The 14,756-nt window shown below is 50.8% G+C and overlaps 1 protein-coding gene across 24 annotated transcripts in view; it reads left to right on the forward strand.

Moving 5' to 3' along the window:
- BANP (BTG3 associated nuclear protein) overlaps positions 1 to 14,756 on the forward strand; it is a 125,498-nt gene that overhangs the window by 1,406 nt on the left and 109,336 nt on the right. For 2 of the 24 annotated variants that reach the window (XM_063597818.1, XM_063597820.1), the window contains exon 1: positions 3,768 to 4,613. The exons of 18 other annotated variants lie outside the window; for them this stretch is intronic. The gene's annotated coding sequence lies outside the window, so the exon portion shown is untranslated. Of the gene's footprint in view, positions 1 to 3,767; positions 4,614 to 14,756 lie in introns of those variants that run through there. 4 more of the 24 variants (XM_063597812.1, XM_063597814.1, XM_063597815.1 and 1 more) reach the window with 3 other exon arrangements.

Here is a 14,756-nt window from a genome sequence, read left to right on the forward strand (position 1 = left end):
CATTGGCGTTAATATTTTTATTTTTTTGGAGATAGGGTTTCACTCTGTCCCCGAGACTGGAATGCAGTATCGTGATCTTGGCTCACAGCAGCCTCAGCCTCCCTGGCTCAAGTGATCCTCCCACCGCAGCCTCCTGAGTAGCTCGGACCACAGATGCCACCACCCCTGGCTAATTTTTGTATTTTTCGTAGAGAGGGGGTTTTGCCTTGTTGTCCAGCCTGGGGCTTTAATCTTTTTAAAAAAGAGCTTCCATTTGTGATTCTACGCTGCGTGGGGGCAGCTCAACATCTGGGGTGCTTCATCATGACCCGGGAGGCAGAGGCTGCCCCCACTTTACAGATGAGGTGACTAGGCCCGCAGACACTAAGGGACTTGCTCAGATTTACAGAGCCAGGGTTCGAATTCAGTCTGTCTGAAGCCTATGTTCTTAAAAAAAAAGCCCATATATTTAGTATTTTAATCCATATAATGTATACAATAGGAATGTCAATGAAAGACTTAAAATGAAAAGCAGTGGTCCCCTGCCCCACCTCTCAGCCCCGTTCTTCAAAGAGGTTTACATCTTGAGTGGTTTCTTTAGGTCATTCTCCACAGCTCTGAGTAAGCTGATCCTTTTTATTTTTTTCTTGAGATAGGATCCCCCGATGTTGCCCAGGCCTTACTCGAACTCCTGAGCTCAAGTGATCCTCAGCCTCCTTAGTAGCCGTTAATACAGGTGTGAGTGACTGCACCTAGCTCTAAGCTGATATTTTGTATTACATAGCCTTGTCTTTCTGTTACGATGGGGTGATGGAGCCCTTCTGTCATATCCCACCTCTTCTATCCCCTGGACTGTCTGTGTTAGGCCTATGCAAATACTGTTCTCTTCACGGACAAATTGAGTGTTACCCTTCCTGTACAGCGTGGATTTTTCTGTTAGTCATGGCTTTTCTCTTGGCACTTTCTGTTCCCATCGACTCCTTACATTGTTTTAAATTCTCAAGGATAGTGTTAGGTCCCCTTCCTCCTTCAGCCCCTGTCCTTCTCATCTGGATGGGTTAGCCTGCACACGAGCGAGCCTGATATTTTCCTTTCTTCTGTGGCTGGGTGTGTTCAGGAATGTTTTCATCTTGGCTCTGTTCGTTTCCACAGGAACCTCTGGCAAGTGCTCTTCCTCCTTGTGGAGACCCCTCTCCCTCCCTGAACGCTCTTGGATCTTCTCTTTGGTGTTAATGATGTTTTACCCTTGTGTGTGCTGAGGTGTGTGGATTCCTCCGCCGGGGACTCTGACTCTGGTGCTTTGTCCTTCAGCTCTGGGAAGTTCCCTTGTTCTGTCTGAGAAGTTCTTCCTCTCCAGCTCTGCTCTTCTGTCTTAGGAGTTCCTGTTTGTGATGGACGTCCTAGGTGGAGCCCTGGAGTTGAGTCTTTATCCTTCCTTCTGTGTCTTGTTTATTCTCATTTCTGGGAGAGGGCTTTAATATGTCTTCACAATCAAATTTTTAATGTCCAAGCATGTATTTGTCTTGTTTCTTTTTCATAGTAGCTTATTGTTACACAAGTGCCTCATCTCCATGACTCTAAGGAAACTAATAAGGATTCTTCCCAGCTCTCCTTTGTTCTAATTTCTTGTTTCCACTAATGTCACTTAAAAAAAGTGTTGGCTTCTTCCTCTGTATGGCAAGTCCTCCTCAAATACTGATATTTACTGTTGTCTGAGGCAGGAGGAAGCTGGCAGAGAGCCCCAGGTCTGTGGGGTGCTTTTGAAAGAGTCCAGTTTCCCCTCGGGTGATTGGGAGCCTGTCACCGTGGGACCTGGAGCACCAACTTGCAGATATTTTCTCTGGGCTGTTCCGCTTCTCTAGGAAGGCCCCTTTGCTGGCGGTGGGGGAGTTAGCTCTCCTGTGCGGGACCGACTTGGCAGGTGCGGGTTTGGCCTGCCTGCAGGGTTCTGCGAGGCTTGGAGCCCCACGCCTGTGCCCCCGGTGCTTTCCCTCTGCCCCGATCGGGTCCTCTGCATCTGTCAGGAGTGTGTTCTTTCTTGTGGGTTGATAACACCCTATTAAAGATGATGATAATGGGGTGAGAGGAGGTCACCCGTGCGGCCAGTCACTCCCCTTGAGCAGGAATTTGCAAGCCTGTTCTATTCACTCCACCTTCCTGCTTCCTTGTGGCCTTGGTAATTGCCCACAGTCAGTGGGGTGAGGTGCCAAGCCACCGTTCCACAGCCGCCTCTGAATTGCAGCATGGGCTGGTGGCTCTGGCCCTGTGGCCTTGGAGGGCTGCCGGCGTACCTGGGCAAGGCCCGGCAGACCCGTGTGGTAGCAAAGACCCTGACTTTGGCTCCTCGCTGGATCAGTGTGCCAAGCGGGCCGTCTGCCCTGCTGGGGTTCAGGAGGGCCTGCAGTGAAGCGGTGGTGAGCGTACTGGGAGCATGATCTTGCTGCATGGTGGCTGACTGTCACTGGGAAGTTGTGTGTAGTGCGGTGGGCTCTGTCTGCCAGAGCCTTGCCAGCCAAGCGTCCAGGGGCCAGCTGTGTCCATCAGCATCACTTGGGTATTGGTGAGAAATGCACACTTTCAGGCCCCACCCAGGTTCTCGTGCAGAATCAGACTGCAGCTTGGTCAGCTTTTAATTTTCAGGTAGTTTTTGACTTTACAGAAAAGATGCAAAAAATATTTCACTGAGCTTCCCTGTTGTCTTCATCTGCTTCCCCTAATGTTGACGTCTTATGTAACCAGGCATCCATATAAACGCCAGAAAGTTCACAGCATTATTGCCTAAATGACAGACCTTATTCGAACTTCGGTTTTGTACCAGTGTCCTTGCTGTTTCGGGATCCCCTCCAGGACCCCACACTGGTGCGTGTGGCTGCCATGTCTCCTTAATGTCCTTCTGTCTGTGATATTTACATAGTCACGAAGTATCTCCCCCAAGATACACGTCACAAAGGGAAAAATAAAACTGTAGCCTCTCGGTGGAAAAACCCAGCAGATACTGTGTGAAGCAAGTGATTGGGGTAACACCATCAGTCATAAGACGTTGACACCAAGGACCCAGTGAGACACATCACTTCTCTGGCAGTGTTGCCAGAAATGCAGTCTCATCATGAGAAAATGCTGCACCCAAACTGAGGGATGCTCACCACAGTCCTGGCCAGTGCCTCTCAAGTGTCCAGGTCTTGAAAGACAGGGAGGCTCAGAATTTCCTGCAGGCAGGTGGCCAGGTGATGTGTGTGCACCCTGGTCCACACGGAAGGCCTTCCCACAACCTCGAGGGAGGTGAGGGCGTAGGGGGTTGGGGGCTCCAGGCACAGGTGCTGGGCAGTGGGCCTCAGTGGTCTTGCAGCTCCCCCATCAGGTTTGTTAGCATTTGGGTTCCTCGTCTGCAATGATACTGTACAAATCCCAAAAACTCCAGTTACACGATTAAGTGATTGACATGACATGGCGTCGCAAGGCTGACTTGAAAATGACTGTAACTCAGCACCAGTTTAGCCACTGCAATCTAGAGAAACTAAACATTTCCTCATTTTGAAGGAAAGACTTCTTGGGGAAAGTCAATTTGAGGGTTTGAATGAGAATGAGATGAAAGCTTTAGAAGGCCCTCCCTGTGCCTGAGGTAGATAAACATCTGTATTTTCTCTTCACACGGGTGATGGTGGTGAAAGCGTGACATCATTTGACTTGGTCAGCAGAAGTGCTCTGAACCATCCGGAACTTTGGGGGCCTGGGGGCCGTGGGGAGGAGTTTCAGGAAGTTGAAAACAGTATTGGGTGGAATCACACACTTGGAATTTGCTCTGAAAAAGCTACACTTGTTTTGTTCTCAGCTGCACCGGGGGCCCTTCAGCCCCTGCAGGAGAAGAATGAGGCGAGTGATTGGTACGGGGCCTTCCCAGCCTGCAGAGCCGCCTGCTTTGGTTGTAATCATAGGCGAGCTCAGCCTGCTTTGGTTGTAGTCGTAGGCAAGCTCAGGTTTCCGCCTCTGCACGTCCCGGTGGGCTCGCCTGGGACTCCCCTTTGTCTGTTGTACAAGACTCCACTCTGCCCGCCCCTTTGGAAGAGACGATGTCTCCATCCTCAGGAAGTAGAGAAACGCTCTCCCCCACCCTCCATCCTGACCCCCGTGCAGAGGATGAAGTGCTGTCCCAGAAGCCCCCTCTCAGGGGTGCCGTAAGTCTCAGAGAGAGGAGCACCCCGGGGCCTCCGTGGCAGAATCCTGTGAGTGTCTTTGGTTAAAATGTGCAGGAAGTGTTAACTCCTAAGCTGCCAGCAGATGGTGTGCCGAGATACTGTGAAGTCACATGAACTTGATTCCTGTTGGAAAGAACCACTCTGCATCCTTCGCGTCTACACTTCGTCAAGAACCGTCCAATTTGATTAAACATTCTGGATCGTCAGCGTCCACGGTGGAGCAGACTCCACGACTCGCTGCTCCCATGGGAGGTGTCTCTCTGGGGAAGGGGTCAGTGGTGGTGGAGGATGGCGCGGTGCTCCAGTCGGAACCCACAGGTTGCCAGCTTACAGCGTGGGAGCTGTGGAAGGACACATGGAGCAGAGGCGGCCGAGGAGGTGAAAGGCTGAGAGGAGGCTGCAGTGAAACACCTGAGGAAGGCTGGGCAGAATGGAGCGGGGGTGTGTATTGGCTGCAGTCACCTCCCCTCTGCTCGTCTGTGTCCACATTCTGTCGTGGTTGAGACCAGATCCTGTGTGGACCGGGTGGGCTGGTGTGGAGTCCTGTCAGGAGACCTGGGGCGGTTTCGAGGCAAGCCCACGGAGGCCTCCCGCAGGGCCCTGCACTGACAAACCTTTCGCTAATGACCAGTTACCTTCTGTGTCTGAGAGAAGGCCGTTGTGGCCTGTAGTGATTTTCCTTTTCCCTTGAGATGAAAAGTCATCAAATATCTGGAAGCAAAGCTTAATCTTTCTGAAAGTAGAAACGCGTTTGGATGGAGCCGGGAGGGAGAACTGGGTGCGCGCTTGGCATTTCCTTGCCGGTGTGAATGCGCTTCCCGTAAATATGGCAGAACGCCTTCACCTTTCACCAGATGACGCGGGGGGGATTGGGCCACGGTCCCTGCTGTCATCATGGCATGCTGCAAGCTCTGTGGGCGGTGGTGGCCAGGATGCGGACAACCCCTGCCACCACGTATCCTCAAGTGAGCTCAGCTCTTGTGTCGGTGGGAGCTGGCGGTGGGTCCCTGAGCAGAGTGCTGCCGCTGCCAGTCTGCGTTTTGTGCCGAAAGGCGTCCCTGAGATTGAGAAAGTTCACACCCTAAGTGTTTTTAGAAGGCTGGGTGCCCTGTTTTCCAGCCAACAGTTGTGACTGTCAGTGGGCAAACACAGTTTGCAATAATTGGCCTGTTGTCTTATAATTTCTGGCTCTCCTCTTTGTGGTGTAGGTCGTGTTAGGTGGTGGTCCTTGGTCGTTTGTGCCACGTTCCCTCATGTTCTTGAACTCTGAGTCCCTAGAAACTGACATTGGTCTTATTTTGAGGGCATTATTTTTCACACTTTGGGTCTGAACCCAAATCAGTTGAGTGGGCCACGGCCAGTGTTAAGAATACTGGATAAAATGGAGCATGCGTTGGATAAAAGGAGCATGGCTCGGAGTGGCTAACGGGTAGGTATCGACTCAGGAAACTTGCAGTGATGCGTGTATGAACTTATCATTGTAGGCCCCAGTCGAGAGCGTGGAAACCACTCTTCTGTGATGCGTGTCTACTAGCGGGTGGTTATGCACAGCATTTGACTGAATTTGGGTAACTCTGGATGTAGTGTATAAAGCACTTTTTAAAAGGCCATCCACTGGGCCAGGCATGGTGGCCCAAAGCTCCCAGCGCTCTGGGAAGTGGAAACTGGAGGATCACTTGAGCCCGGGAATTGGAGGCTGCGGGGCTGCAGTGAGCCATGATTGCACCACTGCACTCCAGCCTGGGCAGCAGAGTGAGACCCTGTCTCAAGAAAAAACAAACAAAAACTATTCCCCTTAAGCCACTTGCTTAGGGGTGACTGTAATTGAACATGTGGCCTCTCATCCAAGTTGATTTTAATCTCAATGGAGATCAGACTAATAACCTCACGGTAGAAAACCCACCAGTGAGCTCAGCGGCACAAACTCACAGCCCAGCAGTGTTTGCAGAGGGGAAGGCCCAGAATGCGTGGAGGCTTCGGGATCCATCCTTTGCAGACATAGAGAATTCTCATGGGGGAGGGAGAACCTTGCGGCGCCTTGGGAGTGAGGGGAGCAACCTCAGCATGATGTTGGCACGTACACTGGGGACTGGGTGGTGACACCGTGCATGCCCACAGGGGTGGAGATCTTTGTGGAGTTCACTGATGGATCCCAGAGGCCCAGGACGGGATGGCACGCTTTTCTGTGAGGGTCAGAGTGTAAGTGTTTCTGGCTGTGTGGGGCGTGGGATGTCTCGTGCCACCGTGAAGCCGCTCGACTCTGCTGTTGGGCTGAGAAGCAGGCACCTTGTTTGTGGACGCTGACATTTGAGTTTTATGTAATTTTCTCATCATGAAATATTGTTCTTTTGTTATTTTTCTGTTTTAAAATGTAAAACCCATTCCTGGCTCACAGGCTGCATAGAAGCAGGTGGAGAGCTGAGCTGGGTTGTGGGCCCTCACGTGCCACCCCCTGACCTAGAGTGTGTTTGCCCTGGGAAGGAATAAGACGAGGTTGTGTAGAGAGGCAGTGGCTGGATGGGGAGAGGCCTGGGCCCTGCACAGAGGAGCTGAGGTGTGAGGCTGCTTGCGAGGGAGGCGGCTGACCAGGCTTGGTACTAGCAGGCTCTCCGGGGAGGAGGCCCCCTGGAGGAACAGCGCTGGCCTCAGCCACAGAAGGGCTTAGCGGCCACGGTCTTCCTGCTGCAGCCCCTGTGGTTTTGGGAGGGACGCATGGAGCATTGGGGGCAAAGAGATGGCCAGATCGGAGTGTGTGTGGCAGAGGGGCGATGCCACCCTTCAGAGCGATGGGTGCCAGGGTACTCGAGAGCCCAGGTCCCGGGTGAGGGGGTGGGCCGAGGGGGAGTCAGAGAGGGAGGAGCCTCGGGATGCAGAAGGGCGAGAGCAGGGCGATGAGGGTGGGGCCGCAGGGAGGTGGCTGGGACTCCTGGTAGTTTTCTTGGGGAGAAAGATAACAGGGAAGTGAGGAGGGTTCAGCTGTGGAAGTGCTGGGATGGCTGATCCGAGTGGGATGGCTGATCCGAGTGACCATGGCCTAGACGGGGTTTAAACCCTGGACTGAAGAAAGTGCCGGTGAGAGGTCAAGGCAGGAGATGGAGACCTGCGGGTGACAGGTGTCCCCGGCACCTTCTACCCCCACCCTGGGAGACGGTCCCCAGGGGCACCTTCACTGGGGGCTGGCCCTCATGCACACCAGCCAAACCCCCTGCCCACCTTCTGGGGGCTTCTGGAGCAGAGCAGAGGCCCCGCGGACCGTGAGGATGGCCACAGGGAGGGGAGATGCGAAACACTGGCCGAGTGCAGGTGCCCACGCAGTCAGGAGCTTGCTTGTGGGGCTCTTGTCTGACACCTGGGAGATGAATTTCAGTCTGATGGTGGATCTGGACCTAGATGGCTTGCTTGGGATTCAGCAGCTCTTGGGAAGAGCCACACTTGAGGATGGGCTTGGGTGAGGGTTTGGAACGTGCTTAAAGAGTTTGGCAGGCAAGGATTTGGTGGTAGCAGGTGGGGCACATCGTGTATTGGCAGGGTTTTGTTATTTTTATCCTAAAGACATACTTATTTGCAAACCTTCTGTTTTGGAACATTTTGAGATGTATACATATGTGGCAGAGATAGCATAGGGAGTGCCCTTGTGCCTGGTACCCAGTTTCTCCCGTTGCTAACAAGACGCATGACAGCAGTTCATGGCACAGTGTTGGGTGTGCCCCGGCCAACTCAGCAGATGAGCTGTTTCACGAAATCAGTGATTCTGCTCTGATAAAATGGCAAGTCCACGGAAAGCACTTTCGTTGTATTTTGAAGTTGGGTGGTTGCTGAGGGATTATTTGAGTTGTAGTTGAACTAGCTGCTCTTTTCATGGAACACTATAGAAAAATAATTTACAGGTTACTGACATCTCTTACTAAACGAGTGAAGTTAGCCTGTCACCTCAAAGAAGTCAACTAACAGTGTTTGTTGCCAGTGATAAGATTTGAGCCGTCAAGTGAAGTTGGAGTTTTGGAAAGTTTGTCTCTGCTACCGTGAGCCCGAGAGCTCCCAGTAAATAAGATGCCAGTGCTAATGCTGATGAACCGTATGCTTTTAATATTACAGACTGAACAACATTTGCAAGAGCTGCCTAACTCGGTGAAGCAACATTTTCCAGATGGTCGATGCGGGATCATGCCTGGGTAAAAGATCCATTTAGAGTACAAGTCAAGCCAATGGATTTTAAAGCCATAAAGTGCAGAAGCTCCTGGATACAGTTCAGATTCCATATTGCAAACAGCCTTTAAGGAAAAATAAAACACACTTGTTGCATTTTGGTGTGGTGTTAAAGAAGAATCTCCATAATTATCTGAAGAGCCTATTAAAATACTTTTCCCTTGTGTAACTGCATCTCCTTGTAAGGCTGCATTTTATTTTATTTTTTTCGTACTTTTTGTAGAGACAGGGTTTTGCCGTGTTGCCCGGGTTGGTCTCGAACTCCTGGACTCACAGAATCTGCCCCCCCCTCCCCGGGCCTCCCAAAGTGCTGGGATTACAGGCGTGAGCTACTTCCCCTGGTGAGGCTGCGTTTTTGTCATATGCATCGACCAAAACAACGTATCGGAGCAGACCACAGGTGGAAGCAGATAGGAAACTCTAGTTGTTTTCAATTAAGCCGGGCATTGGAGATTTGTAAAAATGTAAAACAATATTATCCCTCTTCTCACTAAGGTTTTGTTGTTCTTTGGAAGCTATAGTATTTTTCATAAAACATGTTTTGTATCTACCATGAATGTTTGTCCCCTTTGAAACTCCTGTTGAAAGCTGGTCCCCAGTGTCACAGTATTAAGAGGTGATTGGATCATGAGGGCTCAGCCCTCAGGAATGCGTTCAGTGCATTTATAGACTAATGGGCTCTCTTCGTGGTGGGTTAGTGATCATGACAGGGGGTCTGTTATAAAAGCCAGTTTGGGTGTCTCTCATATCCCCACCAGCAGGAAGGCACTCCTCAGATGGGGCCCCTGGACCTTGGACTTCTCAGCCTCCTGAACTATAAGAGATACATTTCTTAGGCTGGGCGCAGTGGCTCATGCCTGTAATCCCAGCACTTTGGGAGGATGAGGCGGGTGGATTACCTGAGATCTGGAGTTCAAGACCAGCCTGCCAACATGGTGAAACGCTGTCTCTACTAAAAATACAAAAAATTAGCCTGGTGCAGTGGTGTGCGCCTGTAATCCCAGCTACTCTGGAGGCTGAGGCAGGAGAATCACTTGAACCCGGGAGGTGGAGGTTGCAGTGAGCCGAGATCATGCCACTGCACTCCAGTCTGGGCTACAGAGCGAGACTTGGTCTCAAAAAAAAAAAAAAAAAAAAAAGGCACATTTCTTTCCTTTATGTAATAAATTACCAGTCTCAGATATTCAGTTATAGCAACAGAAAATGGAGTAAGACAGCGTTAACATGTAATGTGTTAATTTGTATGATTTTTACATTAATTAACAAATATTCAAACATTTATTGTTCTAGTTTCAAATATGGTAAATATTGATAGGTAGACTCTATACAAGTGCAAGCTCTTCAGGACCCTCAGTAGCTTTAGAATGGTGAAGAGGACCCTGAGGCCAGAAAGTCAGAATTACTGCCTTAGAGCCTAGACGCTTCTTAAGATGTGTCCCTGGAAATTATGCATGCTCAGGTGAAATTATGCATGCTAATATATTCAGGTTTGGAATTCGACCACTTACTTACAAATTTGAATTTTTCCTCCCTTTCCCCCGCAAGCACACATTTGGGAGGCCATCTTAAAGAAAAAGCAGTGTTGCCTGAATGACCCCAAGAGTAAGTGGGAGCCTTCGGGAGAAGTGTTCTTGCTTCTTTCTGATTTCCCGCCTATCTAGCATCCGATCAGTCATTTATAGTTTTCTTTCCGGTTATTTCCCATCTCATTCTTGTACGTTCCACTTCAGACTGATTTTGGGCAAAAGAAGTAAGCTGAGACTTTTTCACATGTCTCAGTTTAATAAAAGTTGACTTCTTCATGTCAGTTAATCCTGCCTTTCTCATTATTTCTTCCTTTCTAGACTTAAATCCCGAGAGGATTTGACTAAATGGAATGATTAATTTCTTAGCAGTTTCCTCGTTTCGGGAGATTTAGCTTTTTACCAGGTACCACTTAGTCTCGTCTTTAAGTGGGAGTTCCTGTCCTAATTTTTATGGCTCTTTGGACTTGCCATTCCAACTCAGGTGGCCTGGGAGTCTCCACACGGAAGCCATCTGAGGAGAAGGGCGCCAGGACGATCTGGGGACGGGCTGGGAGCTTGGTGGCCGTGGTCCCTTCTTGTCACTTTACTGTCTCAAGCGTCTTCTCTCCCTGGTCGCACGCACTGTGAGCTTATTGTTCTGGGCGTTCCCCACCCTCAGTTCCCAAGTGCAGTGCAGGCCAGGCCCTGTGCTAACTTTTTACAGCAGGGAATATACTCAGTTCATATTTTTGACGTCTGTAAAGTGAGGTAGGCCCCTTCAAGACATGTAAGGAGTATCTATGGCTGTGGAACGCATCTTTTTAGACTGGCCGCTCTGCGTGTATCTGATCACGGGTAGGTGCTGTGATTCACACCACGTCAGAGCCCCGCTCTGGGAGGTGACACATCTGGGCTATATTGTTCCACTTCCTGTGGAAATGACTGCATCCAAATCAGATGCAGCCTTAGGACTTTTCTTAAGGGTTGATGGAAGAAACAGCTCTATGAAGAATGTCTGCCCTAAAAATACTGACGGGAAAAAACCCGTTACGTTGTGACACCCCTAATGATGCATGTGATGCGGCTTAGGTAGCGACAGAGAAGATCCTGGTGTTGAAGGAAGCCCTAGTGTTAAACACAGGAAGCCTGGCTTGACTTTTCTTGCTGCTGTTTTTCATGTGATACTGATAATCTATAGCAGTTTGTTTTTTAACTTTGACTGTTAAAGCCAAGTTTTCTGCCCAGTTACAGTGGGTTTCCTTTTAGTCCTCTTTTAATGGCTTTGTGGTTTTGTTTTGTGGGTGTCCAATATTTTTGAAATAGTAATAGCAAAATGAAATACCTTTGCAGCTGTCCGTTTCACCTGATGACCAGCTGCCGTTAGCCTTTGCTGACAGTGGATGGGCACTGTTCATCAGATGTGTCAATCACCCTGATTCCACATTCATGAACTGAGTAGTTAGATTAGTAACTTAATTATAGCACAGTCCTTATTGAAATCAGGACATGGGCACAACACACTTTGAAAACCTTAATCCATGGTTTTTAAATAGCATTTCTGACATTCATCATTGTGCGTTGGGGAATGACGTCAGTGGTGTGTTCTCACTGGACTCATCACAGACGTATTGACTGCATGCGGTGCGGGCCAGGCCCGGTGCCCGGCTGAGAACACAGCCATGCCAGTTCCTGCCCTTGTGAAGCTCACCTTCTAGCAGGAGACACTAAGCAAGAGAAACCTTTCAGATGTGTAGTAAGTCAGACAGTAGAGCAGGAAAGGCTGCTGTGCAGGTCACCGTTGCCGAGGCGTCCAGGAGGCGTGCAGGGGTGGCCAGCTCCGTGGTAGGACCCCGAGCTGGGTGTATCCCTGAGGAGCATGGGGAGGCCCAAATGCAGGGGCCAAGTGAGCGTGGCGGGGAGGAGAGCCCCAGGGGCTGCAGAGGGCCCGTGAGATGGGAAGCCCTCGGAGGGCTTAGAGCAGATGAGGGGCATAGCCTGGCATGTGTTTTTATGTGACGCCTTGAGCGCTCTTTATCGTGATCACAGCAGAGGTGCAGGTGACAGTGAGACGGCCGTATGTGAGCCAGGTCTGAGGGGCGGCCTGGGTCCAGGTTGGGAGTGACGGGCTGGGAATACGAGGCCGGATCAGGGTGAAGGAGAGGAGAACCCAGGAGGACTGAGGTTTTGGCCTGAGCATCTGGGAAGCAGGTGTTGCCTTAAATTGAGGTGGAAAGTGTGGAAGAAGCAGGTTGGTTTGGGGTGGGTGCCAGGAGCTCAGTTTGGACGTATTAGAATTGAGACGACCCCTTAGGGGAGACGCCTAGTAGGTGGTGTGGTGTGAGGCCTGGAGTTCATGTGCGAGGTCTGAGCTCGCAGGGTGATCGGCGCCATTGGCGTGGAGATGTATCTGAAGCCGCAGACTGATGAGCCGCTGGGTCAGTGCTGACTGAGCAAAGGTTCCAGGGCCGTGCCCTGGGCATGCATCCTCAAGTCAGGAAGTGGATGTGGGACCAGCAGAGAGACAGAGGAGTGGGGGCCAGGCAGGGAGGACAGCGTGGGGAGGAGCCGGAATGAGCCCCGTCAGGCCCTGTGGTGGGGAGAATGGGGGCAGCATCTGGGCTGGAGCAGTTTTGGGGGAGTAACTGAGTGACAGCCCAATGGGATCTGGAGGGGATGTGAGCACCGAAAATGGAGACTGCAAGTACAGGCGGGGCTTCTGAGGAATTTTATCTGAAAGGGAACAGAGAAATGGGGCTGGGGCTGGAGGGGCAGGAGGGAGGGCAGCACCGTGGGGGAAGGGTGTGCGAGGGTGATGCTGAGGGACCAGGGAGGGATGCTGACTGGGTGTGGGGCACATGCCCGAGGAGGCAGGAGTGGGCATTCTTGGGAAGTGAGAGGGAGGAGAGCAGGATCACCCACTAAGCCCGAGGCGCAGAGGGTCCAGGAGCAGGGGAGTGTTCGCATGGCTGGGCGGGGCTGGGCGGGGCTGGGCAGGGCTTGCAGCATCAGGCGCACCTGAGGTTGATTGGATGTGGATTCTCTCCCCATCCCTGCCCGGATGTGTGGGTCCCCATGCCTTGGTGGCTGAGAAGTGGATTTAAGGCCAGGTTAAAGATGGTTCTGTAAAGTTTATCAAGATTTGATGTAGTTGGCCTTGCGTGTAGACACATCACTTTGTTGTAGAAACAGTTTCACAGGTAATAAATAAGTAAGGCCTAAGGAATAAGGCCTATGGAAAGCTCAGCAGTCCAGGAGGGTGGAGTGGACAGGAGAGTGGGGCTCGTGCAGTTGGAGCATCCCTGCTCTGGGTAGCCTGAGGTTTGCTGTTTGTCATCCCCAGCTGTCTTGGATGTGTTGGCACACGTGGACAGATGACCACATGTGGACACCATGTTTAGGAAGCAGAATTGGGATCATATCATCCGCACCACTGTGCAACTTTCCATTTGTATGCCTTCCTTTTGCTATCATATTCTGGAGATCTTTCCATTTTGGTTCATGTAATTAAATCAGTCTCATCCATGTGAATGACTTGGTGGTGTCTGGCAATCTGGATGGGCATGGATTCTTCACCACTCCTGTTCTACTGTACATTCAGGGTGTTACTCCGGGCTGTAGGCCCTGCTTTCCCATATGCGCCCTGAGCCCTGCGTCTCTTGGTGGACTTGGTACGGTTCTGAATAGTCGTCAGAGTAAGAGGCTTGCTTGAGCATTAGTCTCAGTCCAGCTGTTTTATTGTATTAAGACTGGACTATCCCCAGGACTTCTGAGAAATGGCAAATTTAATTTGCCAAAATAGCAACCACAGGCATTGCTGTGTTCCAGTTTTCTTGGGCTTGTTGCCCTAGTTTTTTCTATTGAAATCTTTACTGTTAGCAGAATTTTAAATGACTCTTGATCCTGGCAACAGAGGCGTTTTGAGTAAACAACTGGAATAATGTGTGGTGTCCTCATTTGGAAGAGGTTAGGATTCAGGATTTTATGGTGAGTTCAGAGCATTTTCTGAAGCCACTTGCAGAGCTTTTAGAAACTAGCAAAAAGCTTGAATTGGGCATTTAAAACTATTTCCACTGGCCCCTTAAGAGAGGCAGGAGTTTAACCTGGACTCTCTGGACCCGGGGCTGTTTGTGGAAGGGCCTCAGGGCATGTCCTTGGGTTTAGTCTGGCTGCACGTGGTGGGCTCCAGAATACCCTGTTTTGAACCAGGTAGTTGCTTATTTTCCTTTGCTTTGAGGAAGTCTGAGGCAGGCAGCCTGGGCCGGTGTGGCAGCTCCCTGGACGGGAGGGGCCTGGGCTCCTTCCTTCCAGGGCTTTGCTCCTCCGCACTAGCTCCTTCTGCCTCCTTCCACGCCTGGCACCAGCGGGAGGAGGAGCACGGAAGAAGGGACAAGGCCAGAGGCCAGGGCCCCTGAAGGAGGTTTCCCAGGGGGCTGCTGTGGGACACGCTGGGAAGGGAAGTCCGTGTCTGATGCCCCGCACCCCTAGCTGTCATGGGCTCTTCCGTGAGCTCTGGGGAGAGCAGGTACTGGCACCGGCAGCTAGGACTCTCTGGGATTAGGGGAGCCTCAGAAACTTTGCAAAGTTTTGTCTGTCTGTACTTTTTCCTGGAAAAGGTTCTTTTTTTTTTTTTTTTTTTTTTTTTTGTATTTTTAGTAGAGACGGGGTTTCACCCTGTTAGCCAGGCTGCTCTCCAACTCTGACCTCAGGTGATCCACCTACCTCCTCCTCCCGAAGTGCTGGGATTACAAATGTGAGCCACCACACCCGGCCGTCAATAATAATTTAATTGTACATTTTATTTTATTTTATTGTTTTTTGGTTTTTGATTTGTTTTTTTGAGACAGATCTCGCTCTGTCACTGAGGCTGGAGTGT

The sequence above is a fragment of the Pan paniscus genome, chromosome 18 (genome assembly GCF_029289425.2).
Source record: "Pan paniscus chromosome 18, NHGRI_mPanPan1-v2.0_pri, whole genome shotgun sequence".
Classification (NCBI taxonomy): Eukaryota; Metazoa; Chordata; class Mammalia; order Primates; family Hominidae; genus Pan; species Pan paniscus.